Here is a 10,873-nt window from a genome sequence, read left to right as displayed (position 1 = left end):
ACGCGTCTGTGAATTGTCACCTGCTTTCACGCGCCTGTGAATTGTCACCTGGGTGCAGGTCCATTTGTTTTTCCAAGACCACGTTAGCAGATGATTCGGGTGCCTTAATGCACTCTATGGACAAGGGCATGACTTTAATATCACGGCCAGTTATCCTACTCCTCTTCGCATCTGCCATCATACTTATCCGCATCCCCTTCTCTGGACTCCCGATTATCACGGTATCGACACCTACGCCGCCAACTATGGCAGCCTTAGTATGTTCAGATACCTGCGGGTAATACACTGTCTCATGCTCCTACATTCAGGGTCCTTGAAGATGTTAAACATGTAATTTATATTATACTAGGGTATTCTGGATGGTACCAGTACACCTGTTGTTCTGGATGGTACCGGTACACCTGTTGTTCTGGATGGTACCGGTACACCTGCTGTTCTGGATGGTACCGGTACACCTGATGTTCTGGATGGTACCGGTACACCTGATGTTCTGGATGGTACCGGTACACCTGATGTTCTGGATGGTACCGGTACACCTGTTATTGACAAACTCAAACCACGTGTGTTACTCTGCTCAGAATCGTATCAACCTAAATACCGGTTTTAAAAGGAAAAACTCAACAGAGACTAGTCTGTACTAAGTAACAGTGTCAGAGAAGAGACGGTTAAACTCTTAGAAAAAAGGTTTACGAAAGTGTAATTTGTAATTTCACAATGAAAAGGGTTCTACTTAGCACCAAATAAGGTTCACCTATGGAGACAAGCAAACTAACCCTATATGGTTCTACAAGCATCTTTCTAGGAGTGAATGATGACAGTGAAGGATGACAATCTGAAGACAGTGAAGGATGACAGTCTGAAGACAGTGAAGGATGACAATCTGAAGACAGTGAAGGATGACAAGCTGAAGACAGTGAAGGATGACAGTCTGAAGACAGTGAAGGATGACAGTCTGAAGACAGTGAAGGATGACAATCTGAAGACAGTGAAGGATGACAATCTGAAGACAGTGAAGGATGACAGTCTGAAGACAGTGAAGGATGACAATCTGAAGACAGTGAAGGATGACAAGCTGAAGACAGTGAAGGATGACAATCTGAAGACAGTGAATAATGACAATCTGAAGACAGTGAATAATGACAATCTGAAGACAGTGAAGGATGACAGTCAAGGACATTGAGGAAGAGAGAGCCATATGTTTAAAATCCAGACGATGAGTGTCTGTCTTAAAGCATACATCTGGTGATCATACATGTAATTACTCACGTACATCCCAACTGGGCAGAAGACAGAGAGACAGACATACACACGCACGCACGCACGCACACACACACACTCACACACACACACACACACACACACTGGAGGATGAGGTGATAAGAGCATCAAAGAGAACAGCCTTCTTTTAATCATATAGACTAAAGGAAGATGTGTGTGTGTGTGTGTGTGTGTGTGTGTGTGTGTGTGTGTGTGTGTGTGTGTGTGTGTGTGTGTAAGCGAGTGTGCGTGCTTGCGTGCGTGCGTACGTGTGTGTGTAAGCATTTGTGTGTGTGTGTGCATGCATGTGTGTGTTTGCACGTCCATTCGTGTGTGTGTGTGTGTGTGTGTGTGTGTGTGTGTGTGTGTGTGTGTGTGTGTGTGTGTGTGTGTGTGTCTATGTTTATGTTGAAACCATCCATCAACTAAATGTAGATGAAGGTTATTTGATGGTGTAGATAAAGGTTATTTGATGGTGTAGATAAAGGTTATTTGATGGTGTAGATAAAGGTTATTTGATGGTGTAGATGAAGGTTATTTGATGGTGTAGATGAAGGTTATTTGATGGTGTAGATTGAGGTTATTTGATGGTGTAGATGAAGGTTATTTGATGGTGTAGATGAAGGTTATTTGATGGTGTAGATGAAGGTTATTTGATGGTGTAGATAAAGGTTATTTGATGGTGTAGATGAAGGTTATTTGATGGTGTAGATGAAGGTTATTTGATGGTGTAGATGAAGGTTATTTGATGGTGTAGATGAAGGTTATTTGATGGTGTAGATGAAGGTTATTTGATGGTGTAGATAAAGGTTATTTGATGGTGTAGATGAAGGTTATTTGATGGTGTAGATAAAGGTTATTTGATGGTGTAGATAAAGGTTATTTGATGGTGTAGATGAAGGTTATTTGATGGTGTAGATGAAGGTTATTTGATGGTGTAGATTGAGGTTATTTGATGGTGTAGATGAAGGTTATTTGATGGTGTAGATTGAGGTTATTTGATGGTGTAGATGAAGGTTATTTGATGGTGTAGATGAAGGTTATTTGATGGTGTAGATGAAGGTTATTTGATGGTGTAGATTGAGGTTATTTGATGGTGTAGATGAAGGTTATTTGATGGTGTAGATGAAGGTTATTTGATGGTGTAGATGAAGGTTATTTGATGGTGTAGATAAAGGTTATTTGATGGTGTAGATGAAGGTTATTTGATGGTGTAGATGAAGGTTATTTGATGGTGTAGATGAAGGTTATTTGATGGTGTAGATGAAGGTTATTTGATGGTGTAGATGAAGGTTATTTGATGGTGTAGATAAAGGTTATTTGATGGTGTAGATGAAGGTTATTTGATGGTGTAGATAAAGGTTATTTGATGGTGTAGATAAAGGTTATTTGATGGTGTAGATGAAGGTTATTTGATGGTGTAGATGAAGGTTATTTGATGGTGTAGATTGAGGTTATTTGATGGTGTAGATGAAGGTTATTTGATGGTGTAGATTGAGGTTATTTGATGGTGTAGATGAAGGTTATTTGATGGTGTAGATGAAGGTTATTTGATGGTGTAGATGAAGGTTATTTGATGGTGTAGATTGAGGTTATTTGATGGTGTAGATGAAGGTTATTTGATGGTGTAGATAAAGGTTATTTGATGGTGTAGATGAAGGTTATTTGATGGTGTAGATAAAGGTTATTTGATGGTGTAGATAAAGGTTATTTGATGGTGTAGATGAAGGTTATTTGATGGTGTAGATGAAGGTTATTTGATGGTGTAGATTGAGGTTATTTGATGGTGTAGATGAAGGTTATTTGATGGTGTAGATTGAGGTTATTTGATGGTGTAGATGAAGGTTATTTGATGGTGTAGATGAAGGTTATTTGATGGTGTAGATGAAGGTTATTTGATGGTGTAGATTGAGGTTATTTGATGGTGTAGATGAAGGTTATTTGATGGTGTAGATAAAGGTTATTTGATGGTGTAGATGAAGGTTATTTGATGGTGTAGATTGAGGTTATTTGATGGTGTAGATAAAGGTTATTTGATGGTGTAGATAAAGGTTATTTGATGTTGTAGATAAAGGTTATTTGATGGTGTAGATGAAGGTTATTTGATGGTGTAGATAAAGGTTATTTGATGGTGTAGATGAAGGTTATTTGATGGTGTAGATAAAGGTTATTTGATGGTGTAGATAAAGGTTATTTGATGGTGTAGATAAAGGTTATTTGATGGTGTAGATAAAGGTTATTTGATGGTGTAGATAAAGGTTATTTGATGGTGTAGATGAAGGTTATTTGATGGTGTAGATGAAGGTTATTTGATGGTGTAGATGAAGGTTATTTGATGGTGTAGATAAAGGTTATTTGATGGTGTAGATGAAGGTTATTTGATGGTGTAGATTGAGGTTATTTGATGGTGTAGATGAAGGTTATTTGATGGTGTAGATTGAGGTTATTTGATGGTGTAGATGAAGGTTATTTGATGGTGTAGATGAAGGTTATTTGATGGTGTAGATGAAGGTTATTTGATGGTGTAGATTGAGGTTATTTGATGGTGTAGATTGAGGTTATTTGATGGTGTAGATTGAGGTTATTTGATGGTGTAGATAAAGGTTATTTGATGGTGTAGATAAAGGTTATTTGATGTTGTAGATAAAGGTTATTTGATGGTGTAGATGAAGGTTATTTGATGGTGTAGATGAAGGTTATTTGATGGTGTAGATAAAGGCTATTTGATGGTGTAGATAAAGGTTATTTGATGGTGTAGATAAAGGTTATTTGATGGTGTAGATAAAGGTTATTTGATGGTGTAGATAAAGGTTATTTGATGGTGTAGATGAAGGTTATTTGATGGTGTAGATGAAGGTTATTTGATGGTGTAGATGAAGGTTATTTGATGGTGTAGATAAAGGTTATTTGATGGTGTAGATAAAGGTTATTTGATGGTGTAGATAAAGGTTATTTGATGGTGTAGATGAAGGTTATTTGATGGTGTAGATAAAGGTTATTTGATGGTGTAGATGAAGGTTATTTGATGGTGTAGATGAAGGTTATTTGATGGTGTAGAAAAAGGTTATTTGATGGTGTAGATAAAGGTTATTTGATGGTGTAGATAAAGGTTATTTGATGGTGTAGATGAAGGTTATTTGATGGTGTAGATGAAGGTTATTTGATGGTGTAGATGAAGGTTATTTGATGGTGTAGATGAAGGTTATTTGATGGTGTAGATAAAGGTTATTTGATGGTGTAGATGAAGGTTATTTGATGGTGTATATGAAGGTTATTTGATGGTGTAGATGAAGGTTATTTGATGGTGTAGATAAAGGTTATTTGATGGTGTAGATGAAGGTTATTTGATGGTGTAGATGAAGGTTATTTGATGGTGTAGATGAAGGTTATTTGATGGTGTAGATAAAGGTTATTTGATGGTGTAGATGAAGGTTATTTGATGGTGTAGATGAAGGTTATTTGATGGTGTAGATGAAGGTTATTTGATGGTGTAGATAAAGGTTATTTGATGGTGTAGATGAAGGTTATTTGATGGTGTAGATGAAGGTTATTTGATGGTGTAGATGAAGGTTATTTGATGGTGTAGATGAAGGTTATTTGATGGTGTAGATTGAGGTTATTTGATGGTGTAGATAAAGGTTATTTGATGGTGTAGATGAAGGTTATTTGATGGTGTAGATAAAGGTTATTTGATGGTGTAGATAAAGGTTATTTGATGGTGTAGATGAAGGTTATTTGATGGTGTAGATGAAGGTTATTTGATGGTGTAGATAAAGGTTATTTGATGGTGTAGATGAAGGTTATTTGATGGTGTGAGGTCCGTGAGTCATAACTGGTATAGAAACAGCACAACACTGCCTCTCTACCATCCATATCAGATCAAACCTGGAAGCCTTCTGAAGGCTGCTATTAATAGGCTCTCGTCTACTTTCCCTGACGCACAGCTGTACACAGTAGGCTGTTATTTGTTCTTTGTTATCTATGAAACTCTCTCTCCGAAAAAAATGATTACACACAGCAGCTACTGTGTGACAGGCTTCAGGTCTTAACACACAGGCCCATGCAGTCATTACATAGAAAAAAGGAAATAAGCAGTCATTTCGTAGAAAGCAGGAAATAAGCAGGAAATTAGCTTGATAAATGAACATTTAGAGGCAGGCCTTTTAAATGTTGTTTCTCTTGGCCCGAGACTTGGTTCGTCCAGGCATGCACTGTAGTCGTCATAGTAGAACTCGTTGTAGACTATTTGTATCACACTCGAGTTGTGTTCTGATTTTGAGGTGGTCCCCGGCCCCAAACAGTTTGAAAACCCCTATTCTACAGGAACTAGGATACCTAGAAAGACGCCACTGCTGCTGTTGTTGTTGTATTTCATTCTGAAGAAGCTTTAGCATGAATCACATCTATCTGCTGCTGTTGACCTTTACTTCTAAACCTTGAGTTTGCGAAAGGCAGTATGTTAGTAAGGTAGTAAGGTAGTAAGGTAGTGAGGCAGTAAGGTAGTAAGGTAGTAAGATAGTAAGGTAGTAAGGTATTGAGGCGGTAAGGCAGTAAGGTAATGAGGCGGTAAGGCAGTAAGGCAGTAAGGTGGTAAGGTAGTGAGGTAGTAAGGTATTGAAGTGGTAAGGCAGTAAGGCAGTAAGGTAGTAAGGTAGTGAGGCAGTAAGGTAGTGAGGCAGTAAGGCAGTAAGGTAATAAGGTAGTAAGGTAGTGAGGCAGTAAGGTAGTGAGTCAGTAAGGTAGTGAGGCAGTAAGGTAGTGAGGCAGTAAGGCAGTAAGGCAGTAAGGTAGTAAGGTAGTAAGATAGTAAGGTAGTGAGGCGGTAAGGTATTAAGGTAGTAAGGTAGTACGGTATTGAAGTGGTAAGGTAGTAAGGTAGTAAGGCGGTAAGGCAGTAAGGCAGTAAGGTAGTGAGGCGGTAAGGCAGTAAGGCAGTAAGGCAGTAAGGTTGTAAGGTAGTAAGATAGTAAGGTAGTGAGGCGGTAAGGTATTAAGGTAGTAAGGTAGTACGGTATTGAAGTGGTAAGGTAGTAAGGTAGTAAGGCGGTAAGGCAGTAAGGCAGTAAGGTAGTGAGGCGGTAAGGCAGTAAGGCAGTAAGGCAGTAAGGTTGTAAGGCAGTAAGGCAGTAAGGCAGTAAGGCAGTAAGGCAGTAAGGCAGTAAGGCAGTAAGGCAGTAAGGCAGTAAGGCAGTAAGGCAGTAAGGCAGTAAGGTAGTAAGGTAGTAAGGCGGTAAGGCAGTAAGGCAGTAAGGTAGTGAGGCGGTAAGGCAGTAAGGCAGTAAGGCAGTAAGGTTGTAAGGTAGTAAGATAGTAAGGTAGTGAGGCGGTAAGGTATTAAGGTAGTAAGGCAGTAAGGCAGTAAGGTTGTAAGGCAGTAAGATAGTAAGGTAGTAAGGTAGTAAGGCAGTAAGGTAGTAAGGTATTGAGGCATCACATCAACACCCTATAATTCTATCTGGTGCAACGAGGGAAAAAACATAACAGCGTAACAGTAAGAGGCTTTTCTACCTGATCTATTTGAAATGATATTAATAAAGGAGGTGAAAGGGACTGGAAGCATGAGCAGTATCTCTGGTTGAGGAGACAGTTGATGAGTAGTATCTCTGGTTGAGGAGACAGTTGATGAGTAGTACCTCTGGTTGAGGAGACAGTTGATGAGCAGTATCTCTGGTTGAGGAGACAGTTGATGAGCAGTATCTCTGGTTGAGGAGACAGTTGATGAGCAGTATCTCTGGTTGAGGAGACAGTTGATGAGCAGTATCTCTGGTTGAGGAGACAGTTGATGAGCAGTATCTCTGGTTGAGGAGACAGTTGATGAGCAGTATCTCTGGTTGAGGAGACAGTTGATGAGCAGTACCTCTGGTTGAGGAGACAGTTGATGAGTAGTACCTCTGGTTGAGGAGACAGTTGATGAGCAGTATCTCTGGTTGAGGAGACAGTTGATGAGCAGTATCTCTGGTTGAGGAGACAGTTGATGAGCAGTATCTCTGGTTGAGGAGACAGTTGATGAGCAGTATCTCTGGTTGAGGAGACAGTTGATGAGCAGTATCTCTGGTTGAGGAGACAGTTGATGAGTAGTATCTCTGGTTGAGGAGACAGTTGATGAGCAGTACCTCTGGTTGAGGAGACAGTTGATGAGTAGTATCTCTGGTTGAGGAGACAGTTGATGAGCAGTACCTCTGGTTGAGGAGACAGTTGATGAGTAGTATCTCTGGTTGAGGAGACAGTTGATGAGCAGTACCTCTGGTTGAGGAGACAGTTGATGAGTAGTATCTCTGGTTGAGGAGACAGTTGATGAGCAGTACCTCTGGTTGAGGAGATAGTTGATGAGCAGTACCTCTGGTTGAGGAGACAGTTGATGAGCAGTACCTCTGGTTGAGGAGACAGTTGATGAGCAGTACCTCTGGTTGAGGAGACAGTTGATGAGCAGTACCTCTGGTTGAGGAGACAGTTGATGAGTAGTATCTCTGGTTGAGGAGACAGTTGATGAGTAGTATCTCTGGTTGAGGAGACAGTTGATGAGCAGTACCTCTGGTTGAGGAGATAGTTGATGAGCAGTACCTCTGGTTGAGGAGACAGTTGATGAGCAGTATCTCTGGTTGAGGAGACAGTTGATGAGCAGTACCTCTGGTTGAGGAGACAGTTGATGAGCAGTACCTCTGGTTGAGGAGACAGTTGATGAGCAGTACCTCTGGTTGAGGAGACAGTTGATGAGCAGTACCTCTGGTTGAGGAGACAGTTGATGAGTAGTATCTCTGGTTGAGGAGACAGTTGATGAGCAGTACCTCTGGTTGAGGAGACAGTTGATGAGTAGTATCTCTGGTTGAGGAGACAGTTGATGAGCAGTACCTCTGGTTGAGGAGATAGTTGATGAGCAGTACCTCTGGTTGAGGAGACAGTTGATGAGCAGTACCTCTGGTTGAGGAGACAGTTGATGAGCAGTACCTCTGGTTGAGGAGACAGTTGATGAGCAGTACCTCTGGTTGAGGAGACAGTTGATGAGTAGTATCTCTGGTTGAGGAGACAGTTGATGAGTAGTATCTCTGGTTGAGGAGACAGTTGATGAGCAGTACCTCTGGTTGAGGAGACAGTTGATGAGCAGTACCTCTGGTTGAGGAGACAGTTGATGAGCAGTATCTCTGGTTGAGGAGACAGTTGATGAGCAGTACCTCTGGTTGAGGAGACAGTTGATGAGCAGTACCTCTGGTTGAGGAGACAGTTGATGAGCAGTACCTCTGGTTGAGGAGACAGTTGATGAGCAGTACCTCTGGTTGAGGAGACAGTTGATGAGTAGTATCTCTGGTTGAGGAGACAGTTGATGAGTAGTATCTCTGGTTGAGGAGACAGTTGATGAGCAGTACCTCTGGTTGAGGAGATAGTTGATGAGCAGTACCTCTGGTTGAGGAGACAGTTGATGAGCAGTATCTCTGGTTGAGGAGACAGTTGATGAGCAGTACCTCTGGTTGAGGAGACAGTTGATGAGCAGTACCTCTGGTTGAGGAGACAGTTGATGAGCAGTACCTCTGGTTGAGGAGACAGTTGATGAGCAGTACCTCTGGTTGAGGAGACAGTTGATGAGCAGTACCTCTGGTTGAGGAGACAGTTGATGAGCAGTACCTCTGGTTGAGGAGACAGTTGATGAGTAGTACCTCTGGTTGAGGAGACAGTTGATGAGCAGTACCTCTGGTCGAGGAGACAGTTGATGAGCAGTACCTCTGGTTGAGGAGACAGTTGATGAGCAGTACCTCTGGTTGAGGAGACAGTTGATGAGCAGTACATCTGGTTGAGGAGACAGTTGATGAGCAGTACCTCTGGTTGAGGAGATAGTTGATGAGCAGTACCTCTGGTCGAGGAGACAGTTGATGAGCAGTACCTCTGGTTGAGGAGACAGTTGATGAGCAGTACCTCTGGTCGAGGAGACAGTTGATGAGCAGTACCTCTGGTCGAGGAGACAGTTGATGAGCAGTACCTCTGGTTGAGGAGACAGTTGATGAGCAGTACCTCTGGTTGAGGAGACAGTTTATGAGCAGTACCTCTGGTTGAGGAGACAGTTGATGAGCAGTACCTCTGGTTGAGGAGGCCCATATGCCACCCTATTCCCTCTATAGTGCACTACTTTTGACCAGATCCCTATGGGTCTTGGTCAAAAGTAGTGCACTACGAAGGTTATGAGGTGCATTTTGGACGTAGCCTGTGTGTGAGTGAATCGTTGCGTTGGTTCTCCTCCTCTTCTCTCCTCCTCCATCCGGCCGTCCGTCAACTGATCTCATCAGGCAGTTTATTCAGCCAGGATAAACAACAATGACCTCCACATTAGCCCCCTCCTCCTCTCGTTACCCAGACGTACAGGAGTAGGACACACACCGGGGGGGGGGGGGGGGGGGGCGATGCTTGCTGGTTGGCACCGCAAGGCAGAGGGATGGTGTTAAAATGAGGAGAGGAGAAGAGAAGAGAAGAGAAGAGAAGAGGAGAGGAGAGGAGAGGAGAGGAGAGGAGAGGAGAGGAGAGGAGAGGAGAGGAGAGGAGAGGAGAGGAGAGGAGAGGAGAGGAGAGGAGAGGAGAGGAGAGAAATGTGACTAGGCAACCATCCCTGGTCAAGAGTAGTGCACTGTGAAGGGAACACTGTGCCATTTGGAACAAAGACAAGAAGAAGCTCTGAATGGGGAGATAATGGCCTCATGCATAATATCAGGCAGGGGTCAGAAAGCTATTTCTCCCTCTCACCTACAGCCTGGTAAAACCCATTAAAGAGGAAACCTGGGCGAGCTCAAAGGGCAGAGGACACTCTGGTAAGCATTAGCTCAGCCATTAATATCAAATTTGTCCGAGGCCTGACAAATAGCCCTGTGTTTTGTATTCGGGTAAAAGGCGACAGAAAATACACCGTGAAAGGCTACGGTGCTGAGCTTTATGGACACATTTTTGTCTTCAGAATTCCTCTTTTCAAGTCATACATAGTATGATGAAAACTTGATGCAAGTAAAGGGCAGTGTTGACTTACAAATAACATAAACGCCTCGAATGTCAAATTCTCAATGCTTGTGCTGAGTAAAGCTGTTTGTTTGTTATCTATGCATAGTCACTTCACACCCCACCTCAACTAGCCTGTACGCCCGCACATTGACTCTGTACCGGTACCCCCTGTATATAGCCTCCACATTGACTCTGTACCGGTACCCCCTGTATATAGCCTCCACATTGACTCTGTACCGTAACACCCTGTATATAGCCTCCACATTGACTCTGTACCGGTACCCCCTGTATATAGCCTCCAAATTGACTCTGTACCGGTACCCCCTGTATATAGCCTCCACATTGACACTGTACCGGTGCCCCCTGTATATAGCCTCCACATTGACTATGTACCGGTACCCCCTGTATATAGCCTCCACATTGACTCTGTACCGGTACCCCCTGTATATAGCCTCCACATTGACTCTGTACCGTAACACCCTGTATATAGCCTCCACATTGACTCTGTACCGGTACCCCCTGTATATAGCCTCCACATTGACTCTGTACCGGTACCCCCTGTATATAGCCTCCACATTGACTCTGTACCAGTACCCCCCGTATATAGCCTCCACATTGACTCTGTACCGTAACACCCTGTATA

Source organism: Salvelinus alpinus, chromosome 10, assembly GCF_045679555.1.
Source record: "Salvelinus alpinus chromosome 10, SLU_Salpinus.1, whole genome shotgun sequence".
Classification (NCBI taxonomy): domain Eukaryota; kingdom Metazoa; phylum Chordata; class Actinopteri; order Salmoniformes; family Salmonidae; genus Salvelinus; species Salvelinus alpinus.
This window is presented reverse-complemented; position numbering follows the sequence as displayed.